Source organism: Trifolium pratense, linkage group LG5, assembly GCF_020283565.1.
Source record: "Trifolium pratense cultivar HEN17-A07 linkage group LG5, ARS_RC_1.1, whole genome shotgun sequence".
NCBI lineage: Eukaryota > Viridiplantae > Streptophyta > Magnoliopsida > Fabales > Fabaceae > Trifolium > Trifolium pratense.
Genome location: NC_060063.1, coordinates 28,150,507 through 28,161,237, shown reverse-complemented (window position 1 = coordinate 28,161,237; position 10,731 = coordinate 28,150,507).

The following is a 10,731-nucleotide window of genomic DNA, read 5'->3' as shown; positions in this document are numbered from 1 at the left end:
TTTTTAAAAAATAAAGATTCTATTTTTTTTAATTAAAAAAGATTTGAAAATAAATCTTTAGAATTTTTAATTTAAAAATAAATTTTATTTGGGAGTAAATCTTGGAGTAAATCTTTATTTTTGGTGCAAAATAAAAAAAAATACGTTTTTTTTATTTTAGGATTTTTTTAATTTATTTTTTAAAAATAATATATTATCTGATGTGGAATTTTAAAAAAAAATATAAATGATTTTTTTTCACGTGTACAAGCCACGTCAGCATATGTGCACAGTCACATGTCCTGTTGTACACTCAGGGGGCAAAATGAGGGAATCAATGTTTTGCAGGGGGTAAACAGAAAAAAAATCTGCACAGGGGGTAAACGAAAATTTGTTTATTTTGCAGGGGGGTAAATGATCATTTACCCTTGTTTTTATAGATGTTACAATATATATTTTGATAAGACAAATTGTTTTTTTTTCTCTATTAAGGCTTGATTATGTCAACTCTTGTTTGTTTCTTGAATAATGTTTAGTTGTTTTAAACAATATTAGTTAATTATTAATAAAATTATATGTTTGAAAAAAGGTTGTCTAAAACATCACACACTGAGCTAAAAAAGCATGCAAGTGCAACAATTGGATGTTTGTGCATTTTGGCCTAAAGGTAAAGGCTAAGGAAACGAATAGGAAAATAGGAAATCGTGGGTTAAAAAAATTTGAGGCCTAAACATATCTTAAATGTATAATCAACTTTAGTTTGCCATTCAAAAAAAATAAAATATGAACTCTAGTTTGTGCATGTGTGGCCTAAATTTATGGGTAACATGCAGAGTTCGGATTCAGACCTGATATATTGGTATGGCTAAAAAAATTACGTTCACAAGTTTTATAATTAACAACAAAATCACGCTTGCAGATTAGCTAAAGAAGTAGTTTTATCTCTAGAAAGCACATTAAAAAAAATAACAAAATAACGAACAAAGAAATCATATTTGTAGTTGTAGAGTTGAGAAAAAAGTAAAAGAATAAAATTTTATATGTTATTGAGATCAATTAAAATTAATAGTGTTCAATAAAAGCATATAAACCTTTATTGTTGGTGAATTTCAATAACATATCAAATGATTTTAAATTTCTATAGAATTTTACATGAGTTATCCAGATGATATGAATTTTAAATTTAACGATAAATTTCTTTAAATTTTATACTCATTAAAATGTTACCGGTATAATTTAATTTCTCTAATATGTATATAATATATATATTGATCACTCCTTTATAAAAAAAAATTACCACAGCTATTATTCTTGATTCTTTGTAGTTAACTAGCAACAAAGCAATTTCCTTGTAAAAAAAAGAAATTAAAAGCCAAAAAACAACCCATAGGACTTGAACTCAGGTCCCTTAAGTAAATGGGGCACTACTTAACCACTAAGCCAAAAACATCTTTGTGATAATATTAACAGTTATACGTATTTATGCAATAATTCTGGTGTGGCTATAGCCACAGTCAGCCCCTACATGGATCCGTCCCTGATAACATGTGAAGATGTAGGCAACAATTACAATTTATTGCCCGAAACAATATAAAAAACAAAGGCAATCAAACAAATAGCCCAGTTGGTTGCAAGGTGCTTGTAGCTGTTGTGTTCAGGGTTGTGCGTTCAACACCTACTACTGCAACTTTTTGCATTTTTTTTTCTTAAAAGAAAGAATCTCAACATTCCATTTACATCTTTTGTTATTTTTTATAATTGCAAATAAATATCTTTAAAAAACATTGTTTTTCATATCTATATACTTTTAAATTACTACATTATAATTTCTTTTTAAAAAAAAATAAATCAAATTCATCTTCTATAGTTTTTAAATTAATAGTTAGTTATTGTAATTTTTTAAATGATATAAATTTATATCTAAGAATACTCATTTACCTGTTAATTTAAAAATCTAATGTAGAGATAAATTCAAAAGCTTCTTTTTGTGTGAATAAAACAATTTTTTTATCAAAAAAAAATTCACAATTTCCATTTTTTTTATAAAAAAATCTCAACTATTTTTTTTTGGGTACATAATTACAACTATTTTCAATTAAGAACAATCATTCTTCTTTTAATATACATGTAATATAATAAAAAATTTAATTTTTTATTATCAACTTTTTGCAAGTATTATAACTTAAATTTTTTGCATGCAATATAATTTTTGAGTGGCCCATCTGATTATTTTTTCCTGGCTCCGCCACTGATGTAATGAGGATATGATATGTGGGGACAAAATAATAGTAAATGGGTTAAATGTTAGGATTCATCATCATTTAAATAGTTCCAACGGTTAAAAGTATGCAAATTATTGTTGTTTTTATGATTTCTCACATATTATGAATCATGTTAGGAGTACAAAAACTTTTATATAAAATAAATAAAATAAAACAGGAAACAAATTACATATTTTTTTATGTGTACAAAAATTTTATACGACACTCATTTTAAAATGTAGGTAGTAGGGGGATTTGGATCCACTCCAATTTTGTCTCTCATGTTAGTTATGTGGTAGTAATATGAACCATTGATTCACTTTTCTTCTCTCTCTTCTTAAATCCTTTTTTGTTTTTTATGATTTACCAACCATTGGATGAACAAATGAGAGATCACATGAAAGAAAAAATTGGAGATGATCTAAATCCGTAGTTAGGATACTACAATATATATACTATAGTTTATTCAAAATGTGTTACATTATCTATTACCCCTTCGATCTTTATTATAAAATAAAAAATTAAATTTGGTTCATAAAATATTTGATATATCTAGTCTAGTATAATATAAATGAAATAGATCAAATATTTTATAAATCTAAAAGTAAAATTATTTTTATAACAAAGAGTCAAAGACATTAAGTTTCTGTAATGGGATGACCCAGAAGACCTGCAATTGGGGTGAAGTTCTTTTCAACTTGTCACTGCATGAAAGAAAATCAGGTTGTGTAGATTTTGAATTATTGTACTATTACGTACTATACCATGTGAATTGGTTGGAATGTTTTTAATAAATTTAAAGGTTAAATAATTTTTGGTAAATATATCAAATTTCACTTTTAGTTTCTAAATTTTTTTTTAACACATTTTGGTCTTTCAAATATTTCCTATCATGATTTTTGGTTTCTGCTTTCCATTCAATTCGTGTATATCATTCGAAATTTTTAAAAAATCCGACTAACATTTTTTTTTGAAGAAAAAATATCCGACTAACATGTTTAGTACATTATAAGAATCTCTCGTAAAAATTTAATTTTTTTAACAATGGATGAAATAAATATGATTTTTTTTTAGTTTTTTGCACTTTTTTTTTTATAAGCTTAGTTTTTTGCACTTAAAAATTGATAAATATGAATTTAATAATTAGAATTTCATTTTTTATTTTAATAAGTCAGATGAATATATTAAAATTAGTTAATCACAAGGTTAGATGTCCCTAACAATAAAAGAAAATTACATGAACATAACACCACCCTAGTTAAATCTCACCTCTAAACAAGTTAAGCGATAACACAAGCACATTCAAATCAAATTGAAAGTCATTCTTTTGAGTCTTCAACCACCACCAAGCAAGATTTTTGACTTATCAAACAAAACATCAACTGATATTCCTTTTTGAGAGCATTACAAAATGGTGACTACTTCTCTACCCTCACATAAATTGAGGGTAGTTGCCCTATGCTGATGTGGCACCAATGAAATTTATCCATGTGTATTTAAGTCAAACATAATTAATTTTTTATCATAAATTATTTTGACTACTTTTATTTTCAATTAATTATATTTTATGTTACTACTTTTCTTTAATCTATTATTTATATGTTTAGGAGTTTTTTCTCATGGAAACTTTCCTATGTGGCATTCTCTTGCTTAGCCAACTTTGTTTTCATCCTACATGGCATCTTCTCAAGCATCAGTTGCATATGTGTCATTTGTTTACAACTTTTTGAGTTTTATGTTCACAATTTTGGTAGTTTTTGATCTTCTTATCACATTTAAAACTCCTTAAAACTCCTATTTAAGTTTTTTTTTAAATTTTAATTCTCTTTGTTTATAGGTTTCTTATATGTCAACCTATTAGAGACTACTCATATACAACCAACTCATAATATTTATTTTGCTCAATTATAAATATAGAAATTGCTCAATCAGGTTTTATGAACAAATGTCTATATATTAATATTTTGATACAATTGAAATTTTACATATGGGAACTTCTGATAATTGACAAACTCATTTTTGGAATATATATTGATTAAATTAAATCAATGCTGAAATGTATGGAAATTTCAAAAATTAAGGACCAAAAATCTACTATAGTTTCTATATATACGGGTCAACATGTAAGAGTGAGGGTCATTGAGTGTCTCAGCGCCCCTTCTCTATTTTCTCTTCTCACCTTCACTACTTTTTTTTTTTTTTTGACAGAATCACTACTTTTTTTTTTCTATCTATTGCTATTGTTGGTTTTTTTTTTTAAAATAAAAAATCTATTGCTATTGTTGGTTATTTCTTATTTATTTGTTCAATATAATTTTTGTTGCTCTCAAGTGGAATGAAATCTAAATTTTATTTGTTTTTCTTTGCAGGTATTTTGTTTACTTGTGTTAGGCTACAATAAGAGGATTCAACATAAAAAAGAGAAATCATTTTCTTCTCTAAAGTCAATAATATTTTGTAAACTTCTTTTTTTTTTGGTAGAAATTGTAAACTTCTTTTTAAGAAGCCAAAATATTATTCACCTATCTTTGTAACTTTTATTTACTATTTGGATTCTTGCAGAGACTGGTGAAGATGACTACGAGGGATAAATAACATGTGGATTGGGAACAGAGGAGTGGATAAAATATTCAAGTTTAATTCTACAATCAGAAAATTGTACTAATTTTGAGTTATAATTCTTTATTTGCAGGTCCATATACGGAAGAATAACATTGTTTGTTATTCAAATTAGGATTAAGTATTATCAATTGATGTTAGAGTTTTAAGTATTTATTTATATTTTTTATATTTTATTGTCATTTTTTTTAATCATATGTTTACTTATTAAAAAAGAATTGTTGTTCATATTATTTTTTATTGGATTTAAATCATGCTTATAAATATTTTTTTACTATTATTTATAAATAAATGCTGTACTCTATTTTTTTACTCATTATTTTTTTATTTGTCTAATTTTTCATGTGATATTTAACAAGTACACTGATAAAATAATAGAAACTCCCCGAATGATTATTCTATAGAATGAATTGGAAAAATGTGGAATTGAGAAATTGATATGCTTAAAAAAATTATTTTTAAACTTCATACTTATCAAGTAGAGAAAAATGTGTCATTGTCTGAAATATAAAAGGAATGAAGTAATTGACTTCATAGATTATTTTTCTATTTCATTTTATTATTCTATTAATTATGGTTTACCTTAACGTGGTTTTTCTAATAAAAAAAAATACATAGTGATTTGTACCAAACAAAATATTAAAATACGGGGGTATTGATAAAAAAAAAACTACATGGAGGTATTAAGCAAAAAATAACTTACACGGGGTGAGACATACATTTGTAGATTTTATTATATAAAAAATACGATATCAATTGAAACCAGGGAAAGTAACAATGATTTTATATATAAAAAAAAAGATTTAAAAGCAAAAATATCATGTATTACTTTATTTTTATTCTCCATACATCACTGTAAAATAAACAAATAAAAATAAAAACAAATAGATACATTTTTTAAAATTTGCACATTAACAAATGAGATATGCTTAAAAAAATTATATAATTTTTTTTTGTGTCAAGCAAATAACAAACAATTCTACTGTTCATTACTTTTAAATAAATAATATTAAAATTAAAATCGCCCCATTTTGCTTCTCAAATGTGAAATTTTTTCACACGGGGACATGAGATAAAATACTCCTGAAGAAAACAAATGTCTAAAGGAGAGAGATGACGATTAAGAACAAATATATTAACCGTTAGATTAGTTTTTGCATAATGACCTTTTTTTTATGAAAATAAAAGAACAAATATATGAACATGTGAGTTGGGAACGGGGAGTTGACTATCACTCTCCATTATGTCATTTCTCCTTAAAATCTCCAAAATTTGGATCTTTTATCATATTTGAATAAACTATTACATTAAATATAAAATTAATTTTACAAATAATTAAAAAAATCACAATATTAAAATTTTAATGATCCATATTTTTCATGTGTGAAAAAAAATGATCTATATTTTTCATAGAATATTAACCCGGGCGATAGCACGGGTAAGTTATACTAGTTATATTTTAGACAATGTGTAAATATAATTAGAATTAATTTGATCATTGAATGCTTGTTTCTAAATATTATATATTGATTCTAAAATATCAATGTTATTAGTAAAAAAAAATCAATGTTATAGGCTCGAAAAAATAAATATATATCAATGTTAGTTTAAATAAAAATAATAAGAGAACAAAAACAACAAAGAAAAAAAAACTCATATCTCTAATTTAAATACACAATTCCACTTGTACATTTATTAAATGAAATCAAATAATGCTTCAAAAAAAAAATCAAAACAAATAATTTATGCTATTCCGGTGTAAATACTCCCTCCGTTTCAAATTACTTGTCGTTTTAGAAAAAAAATTTGTTAACTATCTAAGTCACTCATGTAAATTCCAAATATTTAGGAGTAGTCGAAACCGTAAAAGATTTATATATTTGGAAAATTAAAGTTTGGTTTTTTAAGTTTTCAAAAAAAAAATTTGTTTTTTTAAAAAATTGGTACATAACATATTAAATTTATTGGAAAGATAAAATGCATGGAAAAAAACAAATTAAGCTTATTGGTGAATTAAAATAAGGTATAATTAGAAATTAAGTGCAAAAATACATTTTTTTAATTTTATTTTTTTTCTAAAACGACAAGTAATTTGAAACAGAGAGAGTATATAGTATTTATGTTTTCAATCTCTTTAAATCATTGCATAGATTAACGTTGGTTGACATGATGTCGATCTTAGAAAAAAGAGGGGGAAAAAATTAGGTTAAGTAATTAAGTTCAAGAGTTAGTTCGTCTTCTTATAATAGTCGAATCTTTTCATTTTGATCGGATAATTAAATTTAAGGTAGACCGCACTTGTGATCGGGCGAGCTCCCGTGTGTATGTTTTCCGACAATGATCCGACCTTTCTTTTAGTTCAGATGAACTATTTATATTTTTACTTCTAAACAAGTTCAAGAATTAATTTGTCTTCCTAATTTTCTCCTAATTTCGTTTTGTCTTCTCTAAACTATTTTGTTTTCAATTTTTTCCCGATATGGACAACCAAAGAAAACAAAAACAAAATGACGATGAATAGGAATCACATTCTATGACATAACAGGAAAAAATACGCTAAAAAACATAACATCTAAGAAATTGAAAATCACAAGTTTTAGAATCTTGAAGAAATCCGGTAGATCGGTGGCGAAGGCTGCAGTAAAGATTGACATCGGATAACACAAAAGCGGAGGAGCCGTAGAATGCTAACATGACTGTGGTGGAGGTTGTGGCAGAGATTGAAAGCATTAAGAAGAATAAGAAAGTTTTTTGACGATAAGAAGAAAGTTTTTTTTTTTTTTTTACGCGAAGAAGAAAGTTGTTTGAGACGTAATACAATTTGAAGAAGAAGCAAACAAATCAAAAGTAATTAGGTCCAAAATATAAATTCATAGAATATAATACATAAAATATAATTAATTGAAAATAAAAGTAGTCAAAATAATTTATGGTAAAAAATTAATTATGTTTGACTTAAATAAATGTGGATGAATTTCATTGGTGCCACATCATCATAGGGCACCTACCCTCAATTTATGTGAGGGTTAATTAGAAAAAACCTTACAAAATATAAGCATTACAAAATTGTAAAGCATGGTCAAGCGTTACAATCGATAAAAGGAAAAGAAATACACCTTTCACCATCTCCACCTTTCACCATCTCAACCCCCTCTTTAACTTCACACAAATCCCTCCACCACAACGAAGCTTAAACTACAATCCCTCACTATCCACAAGCAACAAGCTCCAACACCACTTCCCTAATGCAAATAAATTAAATTCTTTTATCGAGGAGTGCTAGCAACACACTATTTAACAAACACACTCCAACACACTCTCTTTTATTGGTTGAAATTCACATGGGTCCCATAAAAGTTATATGGGACCACATTTTTTTATGGGACTCATGTGAATTTCAACCAATAAAAGAGAGTGTGTTGAAGTGTGTTTGTTAAAGAGTGTGTTGCTAGCATTATTCTTCTTTTATCATACACGCTTCCAAACCGCCATTCAACCTTTAAAATAAATAAATATTTTTAAATTCAAATTTTAATTCTTTACGTATTCCAAAATATCAAAATGTCTTTATTATGAATAGAGTCATGTACACTAGGACATTAAAAATACCTCTTTAACTCTTATTAACAAATAGAGTTATAAACTTATTGTCATGGGGATGGTATCTTTTATCAAATACGCTCTCCAATTTTAAATATAAACAAAATATCACTTTTTAAATTTATTGAATAATCAATAATTTTTTATTTATTATAGTCCAGATTCATTAATTAATTATTAAATAAATTTAAAAAGTTGTATAATATTTTTGTTTATATATAGGCTTTTGTTTAACATGAAAGAGTGGTTCAAGTGGTGTATGGTGCACAAGTAAAAAATAACATTATAACGAATACGAATTTTACAAAGTTCACCGTTGAATTGAAATTTAAATCATATAGATCAACCATAATTTTTTTTAAAGAAATTGAAAATCATTTTATATGTTATTGAGACCCATCAAGATTAACGGTTAACATATCAATGAGTCTCAATAACATATCAACTGATTTGCAATTTCATTAAAAAAAAATTATGAATGATCTATATATTATAAATTTTCATTCCAACAATAAATTTTATATTCTTTATAATGTTATTTATGACTTGAATCATTTTTTCATGTTAGATATGACTTTATTATATTTAAGGGATTAAGTAAAATCCTAAACATAGATTGAAAGTTTAAAATTTTTCAAAAATTAGAAAATAAAATTTCAATTGTAGAATTGTCCACAGCTTCCCCTGCGGTTGAAAATAGCAATTGTAAAATTAACTACACATAGAAACTTCGGGCCCATGGGTGGCAGGTTTTTATGTAGTTTTCGTGCTACATTGGGAGCTGTGCCTCTTTGTTAATGCTTGGGTCACACATCTAAATTAGTACTCTATAATTTATAATTATTTTGAATATATATTTTTTAGTAAATTAAATACTAAATTAAATTGTTAATAGATTCAAATACCTACTATATATATATATATATATATATATATATATATATATATATATATATATATATATATATATATATATATATATATATATATTATTATTTAATTTTTATTTTACTTCCTCTTAAAAAAAAAGTTATTTTACTTATTTTTATGGAATAAATCACTAAATTGAGTGAGAATTTGTCGTGGCGCCCCAGAGGTGTCTCACCTTCTGTTTGCAGATGATTGTTTCTTGTTTTGCCGAGCAAGTGTAGCAGAGGTATATCAGCTTATGAGCATTCTTCATACTTATGAACTAGCTTCTGGTCAGGAAATTAATTTGGTCAAATCCGAAGTATATTTTAGTCGCAATATGTCTCCTGCCGATAAAAAAGACCTATCCCGTATACTTGGTGTCCGTCATGTTTTAGGAACAAGTATATATCTTGGTCTTCCATCTATGATAGGAAGGAGCAAGAAAGCAATATTCTCTTACATCAAGGATCGTATCTGGAAGAAAATGAATTCTTGGAGGGGAAGAGCATTGTCTAAGGCCGGTAAGGAGGTTATGATAAAATCTGTGCTTCAAGCCATCCCATCATATGTTATGAGTATGTTTATCCTTCCTTCCTCACTCATTGACGATATCGAGAAAATGTTGAATGCCTTTTGGTGGGGAGGCGGAGGTAACAACAGTAAAGGGATCCACTAGTTAGCTTGGGACAGACTTGCATGCCCTAAGGCGAAGGGTGGTTTAGGCTTTCGTAATTTTGAAGCGTTCAATATGGCTATGGTGGCTAAACAAGCATGGAACATCATCCAAAATCCGGACTCGTTGGCGGCTAAACTAGTTAAAGCAAGGTATTTCCCACGCTCATCGTTACTCGAAGCATCTTTGGGTTATAATCCTAGCTTTGCGTGGCGTAGTATTTGGAAGGCTAGACAAATTCTTTTATGTGGGTGTAGATGGCGGATTGGTAGTGGCAACAGAATCCGTGTTATGTATGATCCATGGCTGCGTGGAAAGGGTGATCGATGGGTGTCCTCACCTCAAGTGGAAGATGCTTATCATTTAGTTGTTAAAGACTTGTTACTTGAGAATTATAAAGCGTGGGATATAGCTAAGATCCGTAACTTGTTCCAAGGTCGGGTAGTGGACGAGATTATTGCAACCCCTCTTATTAGTTCGGTTAAAGAGGATAATGTGGTTTGGGAGGAGGAAAGGAATGGATGTTATTCAGTTAAATCTGGATACAATCTAGCCATGAGATGTATTGTTCGAAGCGATAGACACCATGTAGAGGGCAATTGGAATGATATTTAGAAAGCTTAATCTCCTCACAAAACGCGTCACTTACTATGGAGGTTGTGTAGGGGGTGTCTGCCGACGCGAGTT